General features: G+C 40.1%; 1 protein-coding gene across 1 annotated transcript in view; it reads left to right on the forward strand.

Moving 5' to 3' along the window:
* Positions 1–20664, forward strand: part of nsrp1 (nuclear speckle splicing regulatory protein 1) — a 66699-nt gene that overhangs the window by 20709 nt on the left and 25326 nt on the right. The window lies entirely within an intron of this gene.

A 20664-nucleotide genomic window follows, 5' to 3' on the forward strand; every position in this document is an offset into this window, starting at 1 on the left:
TCTACATTTATTCCAATAAGTCATTTACCGTGTGTTTGATTCGGTTAGTTTGAAGCTGTATACTTTTATATTTTATTGAATGTTTTTGTTGGAAATAAAGTTTCTTCTTGTCATTATTCCCTAAACAATACAGTATGACAATTATTTACATAGCATTTACATTGTATTAGATATTATAAGTAATCTAGAGATGATTTAAAGTATACGGGAGGATGTGCGTAGGTTTGGTGCGTCACTGGGTCCTAAAGTCCACCGCACTGAGACAGGTTAAATAAGGGACTTGAGCATATATGTTTTTTGGTATCTGGGGTGGGGAGGAGGTTCTGAAATCCGAAAAATTCTGAATTCTGAAATGCAACTGGCCCCAAGGATTTTGGATAAGGGATTGCGGACCTGTATTAGCATAGAATGAATTTGCTTCCTTTAAAGTCATTCTGTTCTAGTAAAGCTTTAAGCAGACATGTTCCCTTTAAGCTTGGCTCAGGCTCTGCCTTCTGAATGTGGTGTTTAAAACTGCAGATGAAAACAAAAAAACAAAGGAAGAAGATTGAGTTTTGAAAATAGTTTTAATTTATGCCCGTGAGCTGATCTTAAGTTCTTCATGATCATTGAAACAAATAAATTGATTCACTACTAAATTCCTGTATTGTCTGCTTTATTTTCTTCCTTATTGAGGAATAATTTTTTTAGTGCTGGGGACTTGATTTTTTCCCGCTCTGCTCTTTTTACTATGTATGTCATGTTACAAGTTGTATTTAGTTTTTTTTAAAAACTTTCCAAATTTTTGAACAAACAAGCTAATAATTTGTGTATTAGTTGAATAAGAAAATTGCCTTTCTTTGTACTAATGATAGTTGTGGCTTATAGTTCCCAAAATCCAATAAAATACTGCCTTTGGATTGATGGTATCTTGAAAAGATAAGTTGAGTTCTTCTGACAAAAAAAATTACTTCATTAGCTTTGTAATAAATTGTGAATGATATAGATAAGAAATTTTGTGGTAAGGAATTTCATTTCCTGTGAAATATGATACCTTGTGTCACTTGGTATTCAAAGCTGGCCCCTATTGTGTTGTACTATTATTACTACACACTTGTTTATGTTTATCATTCATGTTTTGTGAGAGGAAATGAAAGAGAGGAGTCAAGATGGAATAGATTTAGTGTAAATTTTAAAGCACCAGAAATTAAACTTTCATAAACTTAATATGTGCTTGAGAATTTCAATGACACTGGATTCTTTGCTGATATTCAGTAGTAGACAGGGGCTTAGAAGGGTGGATATTGTAAAATGCATTCGAGCAGTTTTAAACCAATGTGTAGAGAGTCTTGCTAGGAAAGGGGCTGTACTCAACCTTATCCTAGAGATTGGGGCAAGTGGTAGAACCATCTGGGTACAGTGACAAGGTTCAGTAAAACTTCAAGGCAGCTGCGGGTAAAAAAGAATGGTTGACCCAAGAGTTAAGATCTTATATTTGGGAAGACTGATTTTAAAAGTAAAAAGCAGAACCTGGTAAAACTACATCTGTGCCAATCTCTGCAGCATCTGTTGACCCTGTGATTTCTGTGTTGGAGCCCGACTTCAGAACATCTTTCAAGACGGTCAACTCTGGCAAGGTGTCAGGCTCAGATGGTGTACCTGGCAGGGCACTGAAAACCTGTGCCAACTAACTGGCGGGAGTGTTCAAGGACATCTTCAATCTTACTGCTGCAGTTGGAAGTTCCCATTTGCTTCAAAAGGGTGACAGTCATACCAGTGCCCAAGAAGAGTAGGATGAGCTGCCTCAGTGATTGTTGCCCAGTTACACTCACATTTATTGTGATAGAGTTCTTTGAGAGGTTGGTGATGGCCATTATCAACTCCCTAAGCAAAGACCTGAACCTGCTGCAACTTGCGTATCACCACAATAGGTCTACAACAGATGCAGTCTCACTGAGCCTTGGACCATTTAGACTATAGCAATATCTATGTCAGGCAACATACATCAAAGTTGCTGGTGAACGCAGCAGGCCAAGCAGCATCTATAGGAAGAGGTGCAGTCGACGTTTCAGGCCGAGACCCTTCGTCAGGACTAACTGAAGGAAGAGTGAGTAAGGGATTTGAAAGTTGGAGGGGGAGGGGGAGATCCAAAATGATAGGAGAAGACAGGAGGGGGAGGGATAGAGCCGAGAGCTGGACAGGTGATAGGCAAAAGGGGATACGAGAGGATCATGGGACAGGAGGTCCGGGAAGAAAGAAAAGGGGGGGGGGGTGACCCAGAGGATGGGCAAGAGATATATTCAGAGGGACAGAGGGAGAAAAAGGAGAGTGAGAGAAAGAATGTGTGCATAAAAATGAGTAACAGATGGGGTACGAGGGGGAGGTGGGGCCTTAGCGGAAGTTAGAGAAGTCGATGTTCATGCCATCAGGTTGGAGGCTACCCAGACGGAATATAAGGTGTTGTTCCTCCAACCTGAGTGTAGCTTCATCTTTACAGTAGAGAAGGCCGTGGATAGACATGTCAGAATGGGAATGGGATGTGGAATTAAAATGTGTGGCCACTGGGAGATCCTGCTTTCTCTGGCGGACAGAGCGTAGATGTTCAGCAAAGCGGTCTCCCAGTCTGCATCGGGTCTCACCAAGATATAAAAGGCCACATCGGGAGCACCGGACGCAGTATATCACCCCAGTCGACTCACAGGTGAAGTGATGCCTCACCTGGAAGGACTGTTTGGGGCCCTGAATGGTGGTAAGGGAGGAAGTGTAAGGGCATGTGTAGCACTTGTTCCGCTTACACGGATAAGTGCCAGGAGGGAAATCAGTGGGGAGGGATGGGGGGGACGAATGGACAAGGGAGTTGTGTAGGGAGTGATCCCTGCGGAATGCAGAGAGAGGGGGGGAGGGAAAGATGTGCTTAGTGGTGGGATCCCGTTGGAGGTGGCGGAAGTTACGGAGAATAATATGTTGGACCCGGAGGCTGGTGGGGTGGTAGGTGAGGACCAGGGGAACCCTATTCCTAGTGGGGTGGTGGGAGGATGGAGTGAGAGCAGATGTACGTGAAATGGGGGAGATACGTTTAAGAGCAGAGTTGATAGTGGAGAAAGGGAAGCCCCTTTCTTTAAAAAAAGAAGACATCTCCCTCGTCCTAGAATGAAAAGCCTCATCCTGAGAGCAGATGCGGCGGAGACGGAGGAATTGTGAGAAGGGGATGGTGTTTTTGCAAGAGACAGGGTGAGAAGAGGAATAGTCCAGATAGCTGTGAGAGTCAGTAGGCTTATAGTAGACATCAGTGGATAAGCTGTCTCCAGAGACAGAGACAGAAAGATCTAGAAAGGGGAGGGAGGTGTCGGAAATGGACCAGGTAAACTTGAGGGCAGGGTGAAAGTTGGAGGCAAAGTTAATAAAGTCAACGAGTTCTGCATGCGTGCAGGAAGCAGCGCCAATGCAGTCGTCGATGTAGCGAAGGAAAAGTGGGGGACAGATACCAGAATAGGCACGGAACATAGATTGTTCCACAAACCCAACAAAAAGGCAGGCATAGCTAGGACCCATACGGGTGCCCATAGCTACACCTTTAGTTTGGAGGAAATGGGAGGAGCCAAAGGAGAAATTATTAAGAGTAAGGACTAATTCCGCCAGACGGAGCAGAGTGGTGGTAGAGGGGAACTGATTAGGTCTGGAATCCAAAAAGAAGCGTAGAGCTTTGAGACCTTCTTGGTGGGGGATGGAAGTATATAAGGACTGGACATCCATGGTGAAAATAAAGCGGTGGGGGCCAGGGAACTTAATATCATCGAAAAGTTTAAGAGCATGAGAAGTGTCACGAACATAGGTCGGAAGGGATTGAACAAGGGGTGATAAAACAGTGTCGAGGTATGCAGAAATGAGTTCGGTGGGGCAGGAGCAAGCTGAGACAATAGGTCGGCCAGGACAGGCAGGTTTGTGGATCTTGGGTAGGAGGTAGAAACGGGAAGTGCAGGGTGTGGGAACTATAAGGTTGGTAGCAGTGGATGGGAGATCCCCTGAGCGGATAAAGTCGGTGATGGTGTGGGAGACAATGGCCTGGTGCTCCCTAGTGGGGTCACGATCGAGGGGTAAATAAGAGGAGGTATCCACGAGTTGTCGCTGTGCCTCGGCAAGGTGTCTGTGTCAGGCTGCTGTTTATTGATTACAGCTCAGCATTCAACACCATCGTACCTGCAGTACTAATCAACAAGCTTCAAAACCTGGGCCTCTGTTCCTTGCTCTACAACTGGATCCTTGACTTCCTCATTGGGAGACCCACAGTGTTATGTTTTGTAACTTCAAAACATTAAACTATTTCAAAGGAAGACATGGGAGTCTGAAATGTGAGTCTATCTTCATGTTTACTTTAAGTGAGGTGGGCATGTATCACATGGTAGTGTGCTGACATACAATATGCAATTCATGTAGTTATACACATAACCCATAATTATTTAAGTAAACAAAAATTCTTAATCAACCATTACAAGATTACTCAAATATTTCTGAAATATTAAATACACAGCACTGCTCCCTGGTTAGCTATGAACTCTAACTCAACTGAGAATGTATCTCAACTAGATACACAGTATACTATATAATGCAGCTATGATACAGACTTCCACAGCATTGTCCATTTTTAATTTAAGTCCTGTGGAGGCTTTTTCACTCCTGTGGGATGACCTCTTTCCTAAATAGGGAGGTTAGATGAGACGTGGCTGTGAAAACTAATTCAGGTTCTGGGGCCTCCTCCATGGTGGTTGTATGAGTTGACTTTGAGACTGCAGGAAGTGGTTCTGACAGCTCTGACACCTTTCTCCTTCCTTTTTCTTTGTCTAGTTTGTGCATCTTGATTTCGGGAGGGTGCATTTAATTCACTGGAGTGTTTTCTTATTAATACTTCTATTGCTCAATTTACGATCTGATCTCTCCTTTTGGTTTCCTCATCTGACAAATTCTGTTTTCGTATCTCCATTGACTCCTTTCTTTTTGGCCTTCCATTCATCTAGCTGGGCTTTGATTCTTTTACAAGCAGCTCCCACTTGAAGTTCATGCATGCAGAGTAGATTCTGGTTCTTTATACTCACAAAAGCCAAATGCTTGCAACTTTTCTCAAGCTCCTTGAATTCTCTTCCAGCTTGAAACCAAGCTATGTTTTGCGAGTAACTGCCTGATTAATGTATCAGAAGCTTTCGTAGATATGTTACGTACAAAAACTGTAGGACCACTGCTTTTGTCACTTTCATAATTCCTTTGCGCAGATTGGTCCTTTCATGGTCCAGTATGCTTTCCAACCAGAGACACAGAGGTTGACATCAACACCTGTTCGCTCTCTGTTGGGCAACTGTTTATGATGTATGGCATGGAGACAGTTGTAGCATCATTTCATATCCCTTTTGCCAATCACCTGTCCAGCTCTTGGCTTCATCCCTCTCCCTCCTGTCTTCTCCTATCATTTTGGATCTCCCCCTCCCCCCCTCCCACTTTCAAATCTCTTACTAGCTCTTCCTTCAGTTAGTCCTGACGAAGGGTCTCGGCCCGAAACGTCGACTGTGCCTCTTCCTAGAGATGCTGCCTGGCCTGCTGCGTTCACCAGCAACTTTGATTTGTGTTGTGTTCATTATACAGAGGTGGTTTTCTTGACAGAGCTCAACTAGCTGTGTCCCCCGTTCATTTGGTGTTCCTAAACCGTTGTTTCCCATGACTTCCTTATTCAGAGATGTTTGACCTACTTTTGCATTGAAATCACCTAAAATGAGCACAACATCAGTTTTCGGAGTATCATCAATGAGACCTTGCAAGTTGTTGTAGTGTCCCTCATGCTCTTCCTCCTCTGCATCACTAGTTAGTGAGTACTTGACAATGAGTGTGATTGGGAAAGGCTTGCATTGTATGCGGATGGACATTAGTCATTCATTCAGTGGGTTGTAGCCTCGTACTGCTTTAGCTATTTCTTGCTTCAAGATGAACGCAACACCGGCTCTTCCTCCTTTCTCAGATCCGGACTAGTACATTGTGTAGCTATTCTTTGTTGTAAAATGACCTCTGTCAGACGATCTGATCTCTGTTATTCCAATGATATCGCAGCCGATTCTGCCAATTTCATCAATGAGAAGGTGAAGTTTTTCTTGTGCTCCAACATGGAAAATGAGGCCAACAAAGGCAACAGCAAGATAGTTTATGCTGCAGTTAAAGAACTTACTGGCACCTTCACACGAAGAATTGGTGTAATCAAAAATGACGAAGGGAAAATTCTGACAGAAGATGCAGATGTGAGGGAAAGGTGGCTCGAGTACACCAAGAAACTCTGTGAAAATCACGAGAAAGAAAGCCGTGACAAAGCCATTGACTGGACAACACTAGAACATGAACCACAGCCACTACTGTCAGAAGTAGAAAGAGCAATCGAGAAGATTAAAAAGAATAAAGCACCTGGTCCAGACAACACAATCCAGCAGAACTACTGAAAGCAACTGACTCCTCAATGGTCCACATCTTGCACCGCATTGTCTGCGCCATCTGGAAGACTGGCAAATGGCCAACAGACTGGTGGAAATCAACCTACATTCCAATTCCCAAGAAAGGGGACCTCCTGCAGTGCAGTAATTACAGAACAATTGCATTGATATCACACGCCAGCAAGATTCTACTCATAATCGTCCCTGAGAGACTAAAGAAGTACATAGAGAAATTGCACTCAAACAGGCTGGCTTCAGGAGTGGCCGAGGTACCAGGGACCAGCTCTTCAACATGTGCCCAATAATGGGGAAAATGAGAGAGGTCAATACCCCCTGTACATCTGCTTCATAGACTACTTAAAGGCGTTTGACTCTGTCCAATACACCAAACTGTGGATGACAATGATTAAACTGGGCGTGGCACCACACCTAGTGGCTCTTCTAGAATCACGGTATGCTACGCAATCCTCCAGCCTTCGGACCACGTCTGGCGAGACTGAAGCATTCTGCAATGGGAAAGGAGTCCGCCAAGGCCGCATCCTTTCTCCACACCTTTTTAACATCTACACTGAGATGATCATGAGACTTGCAACTCCAGACAACACTGGCATTAAAATAGGAGGAAGAACCATCAGTAACTTGAGATATGCAGATGACACAGCCCTTCTAGCCACAACAGACGAAGACCTATAAGCACTACTCAATAATGTTGCAAAAGTCTCTGCTGAATTTGGATTGCTGATAAATGGCAAAAAGACCAAAGTTTTGGTGATAAGCAAAACTGCAATTCAAGCTGACATCTACATCGGAAACGACAAGATCAAACAATTGTCCTCCTTTATATATTTGGCGCAGAACTAAATGACACAAACGAATGCAGAAAGGAAATAAGGCAAAGGCTAGCAATGGCACGCACAAGCACTACCAAACTCTGGGGCAACTGGAAAGATAGATCTGTGAGCACTGACACCAAGATACGCCTCCTCAAGAGTCTCGTCTGGCCAGGAACCCTATATGGCTGTGAAACATGGACCCTAAAAGCAGCTGATGAAAAGAAGTTGACAGCATTTGAGATGTGGACATACAGACGGATCCTCAGGGTGTCATACATTGGGAGGAGATCCAACAATTTCATCCTAGAAAAGACTGGCACGAAACCAGTACTCCTGGAAACTGTCATCCAAAGGAAATTTCACTATTTTGGACACATCTCAAGAACTGATGACACACTGGAACGCACTGTGCTTGAAGGCAGAGTAGAAGGAAGCCACTCCCGAGGCAGACAGAGGACAACCTAGATCGACAACACCAAGAAGTGGACCAGCATCACCGCCAGAGATGCAAGAGGTTTGACTGCCAACAGATCGCAGTGGAAGAAAGTGGTCACTGAGGCTCTGGCAGAGTATGGCACATGATGATGATTTTTATTACAATGTACTACTGCTGCAGAACATTAAATTTCACGACATATGCCAGTGATTTTAAACCTGATTCTGATTCTGAAGTAGATTGAGAGGAGCTGCTAGAGAGAAAAACAGCATCCAATACGTTTGGTTAAGGGTAGGTGGGTAGTGTGTTTAAAAGCAAGATAGCAAGAGCTCAATGTCAGTATTATCCTTAAAGGGTAAGAAGCAAAATTGTAAATTTAAGGAACCTTGATTTATAAAGAAAATTGAAGGTTTGATCAGGAATACAAAGGAATCGTATGTACAGTGGTGCTAGAAAGTCTGTGAACCCTATGGAATTTTCTCTATTTCTGCATAAATATTAGATTAGATTATGAGAACACTCAGTCCTCTTTTATTGTCATTTAGAAATGCATATATGCATTAAGAAATGATACAATGTTTCTCTGGAGTGATATCACAGAAAACAAGACAGACCAAAAACTAACACTGACAGAACCACATAATTATAACATATAGTTACAGCAGTGCAAAGCAATACCATAATTTGATAAAGAACAGACCATAAGCACAGTTAAAAATAAAGTCTCAATATAGATAGATAGATATACTTTATTAATCCCGAGGGAAATTTGGTTTTGTTACAGCCGCACCAACCAAGAATAGAGCGTAAATATAGCAATACAAAAAACCCCAACAATCAAACACCAAAATGCAAACTATGCCAGATGGAAAATAAGTCCGGGACCAGTGTATTGGCTCAGGGTGTCTGACCCTCCACGGGAGGAGCTGCACGTTCGATAGCCACAGGGAGGAACGACCTCCCGTGCTGCCAAGTGTTGTATCACAGTGGAATGTGGCCGAAGTCCAACAGTAAAAAGTTCAATATCCAGTCTGCAAACACGTTCCTCGATCGTAATATAACCCGGATTGCACCATCCGTTGTTAGCCAGAACAGTAAGCACCGAACTCCTTTACGCTTACCGCTTAGTGCACTTCCGGTCAGTCGGAATGGTATTACCCGCCGAACTCCTCTTCTCCAAAAGTCTGTGTGTCTCGACCCAGTCCTCTTTTCTCGGCTTTGTGATCCCCCTCTGTTTTCCTCCGGATTTCAGCAGGGGTGTCCACCGCTCTGTTCGCTAAGCCGGCCGGTCTTTGCTGGTCCTTGAAATACACAATGCGACCTTGCTTCTGTCCCGCATGTCGGGATGTAACCATTTCCAGCGCTAAAGAAAACCCAAATAAAACTCTCTCTACCAGCATGTTAGAGAGGGTGCAGCTTCGATGTGTTACCGTGAGAAAAAAAATACAAAGAATAACGTAAATTAAAAAGTAAGAAGAAAGTAAGAATAGATCAGAACGGCTGTACCAGGCTGCATGCACGACCAGCGCATGACCTAAATGTGATCATGTCTTCATGCCTTCATGCAAGTCCTAAAACTAGATACAGAGATCCCAATTAAATAAATAACACAAAAAACATACTTGTTCATTTATTTATTGAGAATAATTATCCAATATTATATGTATTTGTTGGAAAAAGTATGTGAACCTTTGCTTTCCATAACTGGTGTGACCCCCCTAGTACAGCAGTAAATTCAACCAAACATTTCCGGTAACTGTTCATCAGTTCTGCACATCAGCTTGGAGGAATTTTAGGTCATTCTTCCTTACAAAACTGCATCAACTTTGGGATGTTGTTGGGCTTCGTTCCACGAACTGCTTGCTCCAAGTCCTTCCACAACATTTCTATAGGATTAAGGTCAGGACTTCGACTCGGCCATTCCAGAACATTAATTTTCTTCTTTTTAATCCAGTCTGTTGTTGATTTACTCTTGTCTTGTTGCATTATCCAACTTCAATAAATAAATGAACAAGTATAATGTTTTTGTGTTACTTATTTAATTCTGACCTTGTAAGGCATGAAAATGCCCGACGCAGGCCTCTCATGGTCTGAGTCGACGTTCTCTCCCCTCCCCTCCCTATTTAATTCTGTTCTCTTTATCTAGTTTTAGGTCTTGCGTGAAGATCTGATCACATTTTAGCTCATATTTATGCAGAAATAGAGAAAATACTACTGGGTTCACAAAATTCATACCACCACTCTATGTCAGGTATAGGTGTTCTGGTTTTGAGTGAGTCCTTTGTGATTTATAAGGGGTGTAAGAGAGAATTTAAGAAATTAGGAGGGCAATAGGAGGACATGAAGGAACTTTGGCAAGCAGGGTTAATCCCAAATCTATGCAATGAAATGGAAGGCAGGATTATAACTGTTTTATCATGATAGGATTGGATTTTATAGCATTTAGCAAAAAAATTATTTTTTGTGCCTTTGTCTTTTATCGGTTTCATCATTTAATATGCTGCATAAACTTATTAAATGAATTTGATATTCCCGGGGCAGTAAACAAATACAGTCTTATTTATGTTTCTCATTTTGCTTTGACATAAATACTTGTGTTATTAAAATGCTTGGTTGGTGATGCTATCTTCCACTTGTCTGTCTTCTTCACGATTGCTTTATTGTACTGAATTATTCCAGAACTTGAAGCATTTAATTAAATCTTGAACCAGTATAGAAATTTAGCTGATCCCATTTTAATATCTGCATAGTACACAATTATCTCATGCGCGAAATCACAACTTGATTTAGAAAATTCTTTATTAAAATGTATTTTATCTAGGTGTAGTTGTAAGAAATTGGCTGGCTTTTACATGCTACAAATATCCTTCTCAAAGAATCATAATGTTAGGATTAGTGTTTTTTCTGCAAATGTTGTTTTGTGCTTCCCATCTTTGCAATAGTTAATATTTTTCTTTTAAGATCTTCCAGTGAATGATGCACTAGTGTTCTTCTAAGGAGGTGAGGCAAAATATTATCTACAAAAATGAAAGTAAAGATTGGATTGCAAGCATTTTTGAAACAGCCTTTAATATAGGTTTGATTATTTCATAGAATAGAGCAGAATAAAAAAGATCAATCGTAAATTTGAAAAATGATAAAAGCTAAAATTATAAAAGTTATGGTTGAATTTTTATTATTTTGTTACTGAAATTTGTTTTTTGAACAGCTGATTAATGATTTATTCTAAGATTTAGCTTTGGGCAGACATTTCAGTGTACTGAAATGCTTTTCCAGCATAAATGATGAATAAACTCTTCTCGGGTTTCCTTCTTCAAATCTTTTGATGACAAACTCTGCCATCTTCATTAGGGATGATGCCTGTCTATCCCTTCTGATTGGTTAGTCCTCATCCAATTAGGTTTCCACTGTGCCACCTGGTTTACAATCAAATTCTAGTTCTTTCTTAGAGCGAAACCTTCATCTTCGTTAATTCTTTTCCTCTAGTTTTATTTCAATGGCTTCCTTCATTAGGTGGACCCAAAAGCCACTGACATGGCGCAGTAGTTTTGTATCTTCGAAATCAATCGTATGGCTATTGTGAATGCAGTGTTCTGCTACTGCTGATTTCTCTGGGTAACCCAAGCGGATATACCTCCTATGCTTTTTGACGTAGGTTTCCGCCATGGGCTTGTCTGGCTGATATATGGTGCTCCGCATTCACAGGGAATCCTGTAAACACCAGCTGTCCTGAGTCCAAGGTCAGTTAATAGACTAGACAGAGCAGGAGTTACCTGCATCTTCTTCAAGCTGTCCACCATAACTGTGTTCTTCAGTGTAAGCTTACAGTAATTTGTGGACACCTCATGCTAATGAAATGAAAAGAACTGTAGACATTAAAAATAAAGAAATCAGAAAATAGTGAAAAAAAATCAGGAGATCATGCAGTGTCAGTGAAAAGAGAGTTTGTCCTTCCTCTCTAAGGCTTCCTCAACCTCCACTGCAACTTAAAAATTAACTTGCTTTCTCATTCAAAATTCTGATGATCAGACATTGGGTCCATTTCTCTTTCCTCAGATGCTTGACTACTGGGTGTTTATAGCACTTTGAGTTTTTATCCCTAATTTCTTGTTTTCTGTGCATGTGGAAATGTTGACAAGTTTCTTTTCTCAGATACTTATCTCTAACTTTTAATTGTAGTTCCATATCTTAGATGGATCTTTGCATGGATGGGGAATTAATGCTTGAGGGGATAAGGAAGGTTAGTGCAGCTAAATCCATGGCCAGATAAGCTGTGTTCTATTTCAATGGAGGAGCAGGCTAGACAGGCCAGGTAGCCTATTCCTGCTCCTATTTCTTTTGTTCTTATTCACGAGATTCTGTATTGCTGGACATCCAGAGTAACACACACACAACGCTGAAGGAACTCAGCAAGTCAGGTAGTATCTATGGAAAGGAATAAGCAGTGAACATTTCAGGCTGAGACCCTTCATCAGGATTGGAAAGGAAGGGGGAGGACGCTAGATTAATAAAGTGAAAGCTGGTCTGCTTAGTTTCTCCAGTATATTGTGCCTTGTGTTCTTATGTTATCTTCTTATACACACAAACTAATGGAAATAGTTTCTACCCACTCTTGTTAGTTTGTCCCATAGATTCTTGAGGGCTTCATTCAAATCACCCTGTAATCTTCCTTGTACTAATGAATGCTGTGCTGGTTTGTGTATTCTCTTCTTGAAATTTAACCCCTAGAACTACTATTCTCTTAATTCTGCCTTGCTCCGCCTGCAGCATTACTATATTCACTCTAAGATGTGTGGCCAAAGCTACTTATTGTATATGTTTTAATACAGGATTGCCATAGCTATAGTATTACTTTTCCTGCTCTATTTTACAAAGAATAGCATTACATTAGCCTTTTATATAATTTTCTTCCCCTGTCCATCACATTTCAATTCTCCATTCCATTAATAGTTGATCTGAATGCCTTCCGCTTCCTTGAACAGACACCTAATCAGCTCCCCTCTACAAACAGCACACTCATTTGTCTGGCTGAACTTGTCCTAGCATTGAGCAACTTCTCTAACAACTCCATTTATTTTCTGTAGTCAGAGGTTTGGCTTGGGGCTTGACACAAGCTATGATGACTATCTGTGAGGTATTTGGAACAGTCCGTTTTTGTTCCTTGTCTTTTTCTGGTACGTTAACAATGACATTGGTGTTGATTTCTGTACTCATTGAACTCAAATTTCATCAGCCCACCATGTCCATGCCAACCATCACATAACAATCTAATTCCATTAATGAGCAGTTGGTCCATAGCTAATGATGCTTTGGCATTTCAACTGCACATCCTGATGCACCTCTGTTGTGAGAATGCCTGCTCCACCACCTTCTTGGGCAGTGCAATCCAGGTTGCAGCCACTCTCTTTGGTGGGGGGGGGGGGGAGTCCATAAGATGCCCTCTAATCTTGTTATTCCTTACCTTAAATCTATGCCCTTTAGATTTAAGAACTTCCATTGTAGTGAAAAAAATTTCACTGTCTATCCTATCTATGCTTTTCATATTCTTGTACACTACTGTCAGGTCCCCCTCATCCCCTCTGCTCTGTCAAAGCAAAATGAGCCTCTCTTCACACCTAAAACCTTCCATCCCAGACAACATCCTGGTAAATCTCCTCTGCACTCTCCAGTACAATCACATCCTTCATTGAAGACGATTTATGAAGATTTAAATCAAAGGAAATTAGTGTTTTTTAATTTTTTTTAGAGGATGGCCATAAAAGTGAAATGTGAACTAGACTATAAAATGCTGTACTATAACAGATGCCCATCAGAGTTAGAATATTATTTCAAAATTTTATTTGATGTTGACACCTATTGTTATTTCTACAGTTAAGAAATTAAGTTGAGGGTCTTGGAACCTCAGACATTGATATATACTTGTGCAAAGTATAATCCAGTTGCTGCCTAATTATTTATATAATTGCTTGACTTTTTCACAAATTAAAGGATATTTACTTGCATAATACCTTTTACATCTTCCAGAAAGCCCCAAAGTACTTTATAGTCAGTAAAATATTTTGTACTATAGTCATTGGTGTCCATGGGATTAGAATGTCCTGATTTTCTTTTTTACATCTACAACATTTTCTTCATTATATGTTGTGTTGAATGATGTGGGCAATCATGTACTTTGACTATGATTGTTCTTGGAATTTTTTGTTCTACAGAAGTGGTTTGCTGTTGCTCATTTCTGCTTATTACAAGACAAGTGACCCCAGCCATTATCAGTCTTCAGAGTTTGTCTACCTGGTGTCAGTGATCGCATAACTAGGACTTGTGATACGCACTAGCTGCTCATATGACCATCCACCACCTGCTCCCATGGCTTCACGTGACCCTGATTGGGGGAGGGCTAAGCAGGTACTACACCTTGCAAGCTAGTGGAGGGAAGGAATGCCTTACACTTCCTTTCCACCCCGCCTCCTAGCATCTACAACATGGAGATTAAATCATCATAGTGGTATGAAAGTGAAAGGCTATTAAAAGAATTGAACATGTTAAAATTTTTTCTAAAGTATTGTACATTTTATTAAAGTGCAGTATTTGGTTTCTTTAACAAATGGCTTGTATGCAATGTTAAAGACAAGTTTGAAATTGAATGACCATGGCTGTCTATTACTATTGAATGTGACTGTAGACTTGATACAGTCCCATAATTAGTTTATAGATGCTTAATATAGTAATGTGCAGCTATTAGTTTTAATGGAAGCATTAGTTCATTTATGCCAATAATTTCATTTTCTAACCTGTGTTCCTATATGTAATTAGTGTCATAACGAAATTCAGATACTACTTTGAATGTTTATGTCTCCATTGGCTGTTGTGATTCTATTTTGTAATAAGCATTGCTTTCATCTTAAAATAAATTACGTTTGTATTTCACAATGCACCCAGTGCTTTTATTGAAAATTAGATACAGTATCCTGGGGATAGTCAGTGTTTGGAATCTGAGCATTTTGGTTGTTTTATGGTCTGCATAACGGGCTTTCTATACAGACAATCTTCACTGTCAACAGTTGAGCTTTTTTTTTGAAAATAGTTACACTTTTTTCTTTCTCATCCTCGCAGTCTGTGTTTCTGCTATTATATAAGGGGTAAACTAACATGACAGGGATATGGGAACCAGTATGCTAGAGCTGAGGATAAGCCAGCAGGTTTACAAGTAGATGATGTAATATGTAATATGACAGTAAGGATGGGTAAGCCAATAATTGGGTAGAACTGCAGACAGAGCGCAGAGTTAAGTTGTACCACAGAGACAAAATTTATAAAGGCGAAGAATGCAGGACTGAAGGTGCTGTATTTAAATACATGTAAGAATTTGGAATAAGGTGGACAAACTTGTAGCGCAATTACAGATTGGCCGGTATGACTTTGGGAGCATCACTGAGTCATAGCTGAAAGAAGGTCATATTTGGGAGCTTAACATCAAAGGATGTACTTAGTATTGAAAGGATACAGCTTTCATGGGGAACAAGGCAAGGCTGTCCATTAAGTCCTTTGTTGTTTAATTTAATATTAGAACCCCTTGCTATTGCTCTTCGTGAGGCTAAAAATATCCATGGGATATTTGTGAATGAGACCATGCATAAGGTCTCTCTTTATGCTGATGATTTATTGGTTTATATATCTAACCCTGACGAATCCATTCCTGCCCTGTTAAAATTATTTAATGAATTCGGAGGTTTTTCAGGATATAAAATTAATTTTAGTAAAAGTGAATTATTTCCTTTAAATGATTCTGTTTCTATATACGATAATACTCCTTTCAAAGTTTCAGACTCTTTTAGATATTTAGGTATTATAATTACTAAAAAATATAAGGATCTTTATAAAGCTAATTTTGTTCCCTTAGTAGACTCTATGAAGTATTTATTTAGTAGATGGAGTCCACTTACATTTTCACTTGTTGGTCGTATTCATATAGTTAAAATGATGATTCTACCGAAATTTTTATATTTATTTCAGAATATTCCTGTTTTTTGATCGGATTGATTCTATTATTTTATCTCTTATTTGGAATAATATAAGACCAAGAATTAGTAAATGTCATTTACAAAAATTGAAAAAGGATGGAGGTCTTGTTTTGCCTAATTTTAGAATGTATTATTGGGCTGTTAATCTGAGATATATGTCTCTTTGGTTATACTGGGTTGATAAGACTGATCGGCCAATTTGGGTAGACCTGGAACTAAAAGTTGTAAAACAGTTTTATTTAACTTCGTTATTGGGGGCTCCTTTACCTATGCAATTAGGTAAAGTTGTTAATTTAAACTTATATCCTATGGTTAAGTATTCTTTACAAATTTGGCTCCAGTTCCGCAATTCTTTTAATCTTACAAAATTTAAACTTTGTAGTTTAATTTACCGAAATTACTTTTTTAAGCCTTCTTTGAGTGATCCAATTTTTCTACTTTGGAAAAATAAAGGTATTAATTATTTTCTGGATTTATTTAAAGAAGGTAGATTGATGTCCTTTGAACAATTAACTGATAAATATTTTCTTTCATATTCACACTTTTTGCAATACCTTCAAGTTAGACATTTTTTACAAAAATATTTAAGTAATTTCCCTTACATATTGGAGGCTGACCTGTTAGATACTATTATGAGTATGAATCCTTTGATTAAGGGTTCTATTGGAAAAATTTATAATTTATTATTACAATGGGATAAGCGTCCTTTGTCTAAGATTAAACAGGATTGGGAAAAGGAACTTAATTTGACTTTTATGACGGAGGATTGGATGCGGATATTGAAGTTGGTTAACTTTTCTTCAATTTGTGCTAACCATTCATTGATTCAATTTTAAATTGTACATCGTTATCATTTGACAAAGGAGAGACTTTCTAAAATTTTTCCTAATGTTGATAGTCATTGTGATAGATGTAAAACTGAGATAGCTACACTGACACATATGTTTTGGTCTTGTTCTATATTGGAACAGTTCTGGAAGTTGGTTTTCTCAACAATTTCTAAAGCACTTAAAATTAATTTACAACCTAACAAATTAACTGTGCTTCTTGGAATAGTTCCTCAAAATATTCATGGTATTTCTGTGTCTGACCAACATGTTATTGCATTTGTTACATTGATAGCTAGGAGGGCCATTTTGTTGAAGTGGAAGGATACATCAGCTCCCACTTTGTCACAATGGTTCTCTCAAGTGATGCTATGTCTTAGTTTGGAGAAAATTAGAAGTCGAACCGTTGAAACTTTATTTGATTTTGAGAAAAGATGGGGCTCATTTGCTTGTTATTATTTGAGTTAATTGATATAATTCTTTCACGATCTAATTGTAAACTCTTTTAGTATATTTTCTTTTCTTGCTGGCGGTTTGATGTTTATTTTTAGAAGCTTTTTGTATGACGCATGGCTCTGGGGACACCTAATGGGTTCTCTTTTTTTTCTCACTTCCCTGCTTAGTAGGTTTTGTTTTTGTTATCACAAAATTTTGTTTTCAATCTTTAAGATGATGGGGTTTTTTTTGAGGCATTGTAAGTGCTGTTACTTCGATGTACTCATGTTATTTTTCATATATATATATAATATATACACACACACACACAATAAAAAGATTTGAAAAGAAAAGAAAGAAAGGATAGGTGGTGGTGTGGCTGTATTGGTAAGAGATGGAAGTACACCTTTAGAAAGAGGTGACATATGGTCAGAGAATGTTGAGTCTTTGTGGGTGGAGTTAAGAAACTGCAAGGACAAAAAAAAACATTATGGGAGTCATATATTGGCCTCCAAATAGTAGCCAGGATGTGAGGTTGAGATTGCAAAGGGAGCTGGAAAGGGCATGTAATAAGGGTAATGACACAATTGTAATGGGGGACTTCAACATACAAGGGGATTGGGAAAATCAGTTTGGTGTTGGATCGCAAGAGAGGGAATTTGTTGAACACCTATGAGGTGGCTTTTGAGAACAGCTTGTGCTCGAACCTACTGGGGAAAGGCTGTCGTAGATTGGGTGTTGTGTAATAACCCAGATTTATTAGTCAGCTTAACGTAAAGGAATCCTTAGGAGGCAGTGATTATAATGATTGAGTTCGTACTGCAATTTGAGAGGGAGAAGTAATAGGTTACATGTATCAGTATTGCAGTGGAATAAAAAAATTACAGAGGCATGAGAGAGGAGCTTTCCCAGGTGGATTAGAGGGAGATACTGGCAGAACAGAGGAGGCTGAAGTTTCTGGAAACAGTTCACAAGGCATAGAATAGATTTGTCCCACAGAGGAAGTGGTTCTCAAATGGCAGAACTAGACAACCATTGCTGTTATTGGAAGTTAAGGACTGCATAAAAGCCAAGGGAAGGGCATATAAGGTAGCAAAAGTGAGTAGGAAATTGGGTGATTGGGAATCTTTTAATTCAACTAAAAAACTAGAAAAAGCTTTTAAGAGGAGAAAAGATGAAATATGAGGGCAAACTAACTGATAATATAAAGAAGGATACTAAAAGTTTTTTTCTAAAAGAATAAAAGGGAGTTGAGAACTGATATTGGACCACTGGAAAATGATGCTGGTGAGGTAGTAATGAGGGTCAACAAAATGGCAAATGAACTTAATAAGTACTTTGCTTCATTCTTTACCGTGGAAGACAATAGCTGTATGCTAGAGGTCCATGAGTGTCAGGGAGCGGGAATGAGTGCCATTGCTATTACAAAGGAAAATGTGCTGGGCAAACTGTAAGGTCTTAAGGTGGATAATCACCTGGACCAGATGGGCTATGTCCTAGAGTCCTGAAAGAGGTTGCTGAAGAGATGATGGATGCATTGGTCACAATCTTTCTGGCATGGTCCTGGAGGACTGGAAAATTGCAAATGACTCTCCACTCCTTAAGAAGGGAAGTAGACAAAAGAGAGGAAATTATGGGTCAGTTAGCCTAACCTCAGTTGTTGGGAAATTGTTAGGTTGGTAAGTTGATGGAAAAGATCCTGAGAGGCAGGAATTATGAACATTTGGAGAGGTGTAATATGATTAGGAATAATCAGCATGGCTTTGTCAAAGGCAGGTGGTGCCTTACGAGCCTAATTGAATTTTTTGAGGATGTTACTAAACACGTTGATGAAGTTAGAGCAGTAGATGTAGTGTATATGGATTTCAGCAAGACATTTGATAAGGTACCCCATACAAGGCTTATTGAGAAAGGAGGCATAGGATCCAAGGGGACCTTGCTTTGTGGATCCAGAACTGACTTGCCCACAAAAGGCAAAGAGTGGTTGTAGACGGGTCATATTATGCATGGAGCTCGGTGAACCAGTGATGTGCCTCAGGGTTCTGTTCTGGGTTCCCTTCTCTTCGTGATTTTTATAAATGACCTGGATAAAGAAGTAGAGGGATGGGTTAGTAAATTTGCAGATGACACAAAGGTTAGGGGTGTTGTGGATAGTGTGGAGGGCTGTCAGAGGTTACAGCGGGACATTGATAGAATACAAAACTGGGCTGAGAAGTGGCACTTGGAGTTCAACCCAGATAAGTGTGAAGTGGTTCATTCTGGTAGGTCAAATATGATGGCAGAATATAGTATTGATGGTAAGACTCTTGGCAGTGTGGAGGATCAGAGGGATCTTGGTGTCCAAGTCTATAGGACAATCAAAGTTGCTGCGCAGGTTGACTCTGTGGTTAAGAAGGCGTACGGAGCATTGGACTTCATCAACCATGAGATTGAGTTTAAGAGACGAGAGGTAATGTAGCTATATAGGACTCTGGTCAGACCCCACTTGGAGTACTGTGCTCAGTTCTAGTCACCTCACTACAGGAAGTTATGTGGAAACTATAGAAAGGATGCAGAGGAGATCTACAAGGATGTTGCCTGTATTGGGGGGGCAAGTCTTATGAGGAAAGGTTGAGTGAACTCGGCCTGTTCTCCTTGAAGCGGCGAAGGATGAGAGGTGACCTGATAGAGGTGTATAAGCTGATCAGGGGCATTGATCGTGTGGATAGTCAGAGGCTTTTTCCCAGGCTGAAATGGCTATCACGAGAGGGCACAGTTTTAAGGTGCTTGGAAGTTGGTACAGAGGAGATGTTAGGAGTATGTTTTTTTACACAGAGAGTGGTGAGTGCATGGAATGGGCTGGTGGAGGTGGATACGATAGGGTCTTTTAAGAGACTCCTGGATAGGTACATGGAACTTAGAAAAATAGAGGGCTATGGGTAACCCTAGCTAATTTCTAAGGAAAGTACATGTTCGGCACAGCAATGTGGGCTGAAGGGCCTGTATTGTGCTGTATGTTTTCTATGTTTAAGGACAAGTTTACAGGATACTTGGGGACTAATGATAAAATAAGTCAAAGTCGGCATGGTTTCTGTAAAGGGAAATCTTGCCTGACAAATCTGTTGGAATTTTTCGAGGAAGTAACATCCAGGGTGGACAAAGGAGAGGCAGTGGATATCATTTACTTGTATTTTCAGAAGGTATTTAATAAGGTGCCTCACATGAGGCTGCTTAAGATAAAATCCTATGGTGTTACAGGAAAGATATTAGCATGAGTAGAGGAATGGCTGACAGGCAGGAGGCAACGAGTGGGAATACTGGGGGCCTTTTCTAGTTGGCTGTTAGTGATTAGTGTTGTTCCTCTGGGGTCAGTATTGAGACCACTACTTTTCACATTGTTTGTTGATGATTTAGATAGTGGAATTGATGGCTTTGTAGCAAAGTTTGCAGATGATATGAAGATGGGTGGAGCAGAAGATGGTGCTGAGGAAGCAATGCGATTGCAGCAGGACTTAGACAGGTTGGAGGACGGGCAAACAAATGGCAGATGGATACAGTGTTGGGAAATGTATGAAAATGCATTTTGATGGAAAGGACAATAGTATGGACGGTTACCTAAATGGAGAGAAAATGCAAACATCAGGGGTGCAGAGGGACTTAAGATTCCTCGTGCAACACTCGCAGAAAGTTAATTTA

Source organism: Mobula hypostoma, chromosome 23 (assembly GCF_963921235.1).
Source record: "Mobula hypostoma chromosome 23, sMobHyp1.1, whole genome shotgun sequence".
Taxonomy (NCBI): domain Eukaryota; kingdom Metazoa; phylum Chordata; class Chondrichthyes; order Myliobatiformes; family Myliobatidae; genus Mobula; species Mobula hypostoma.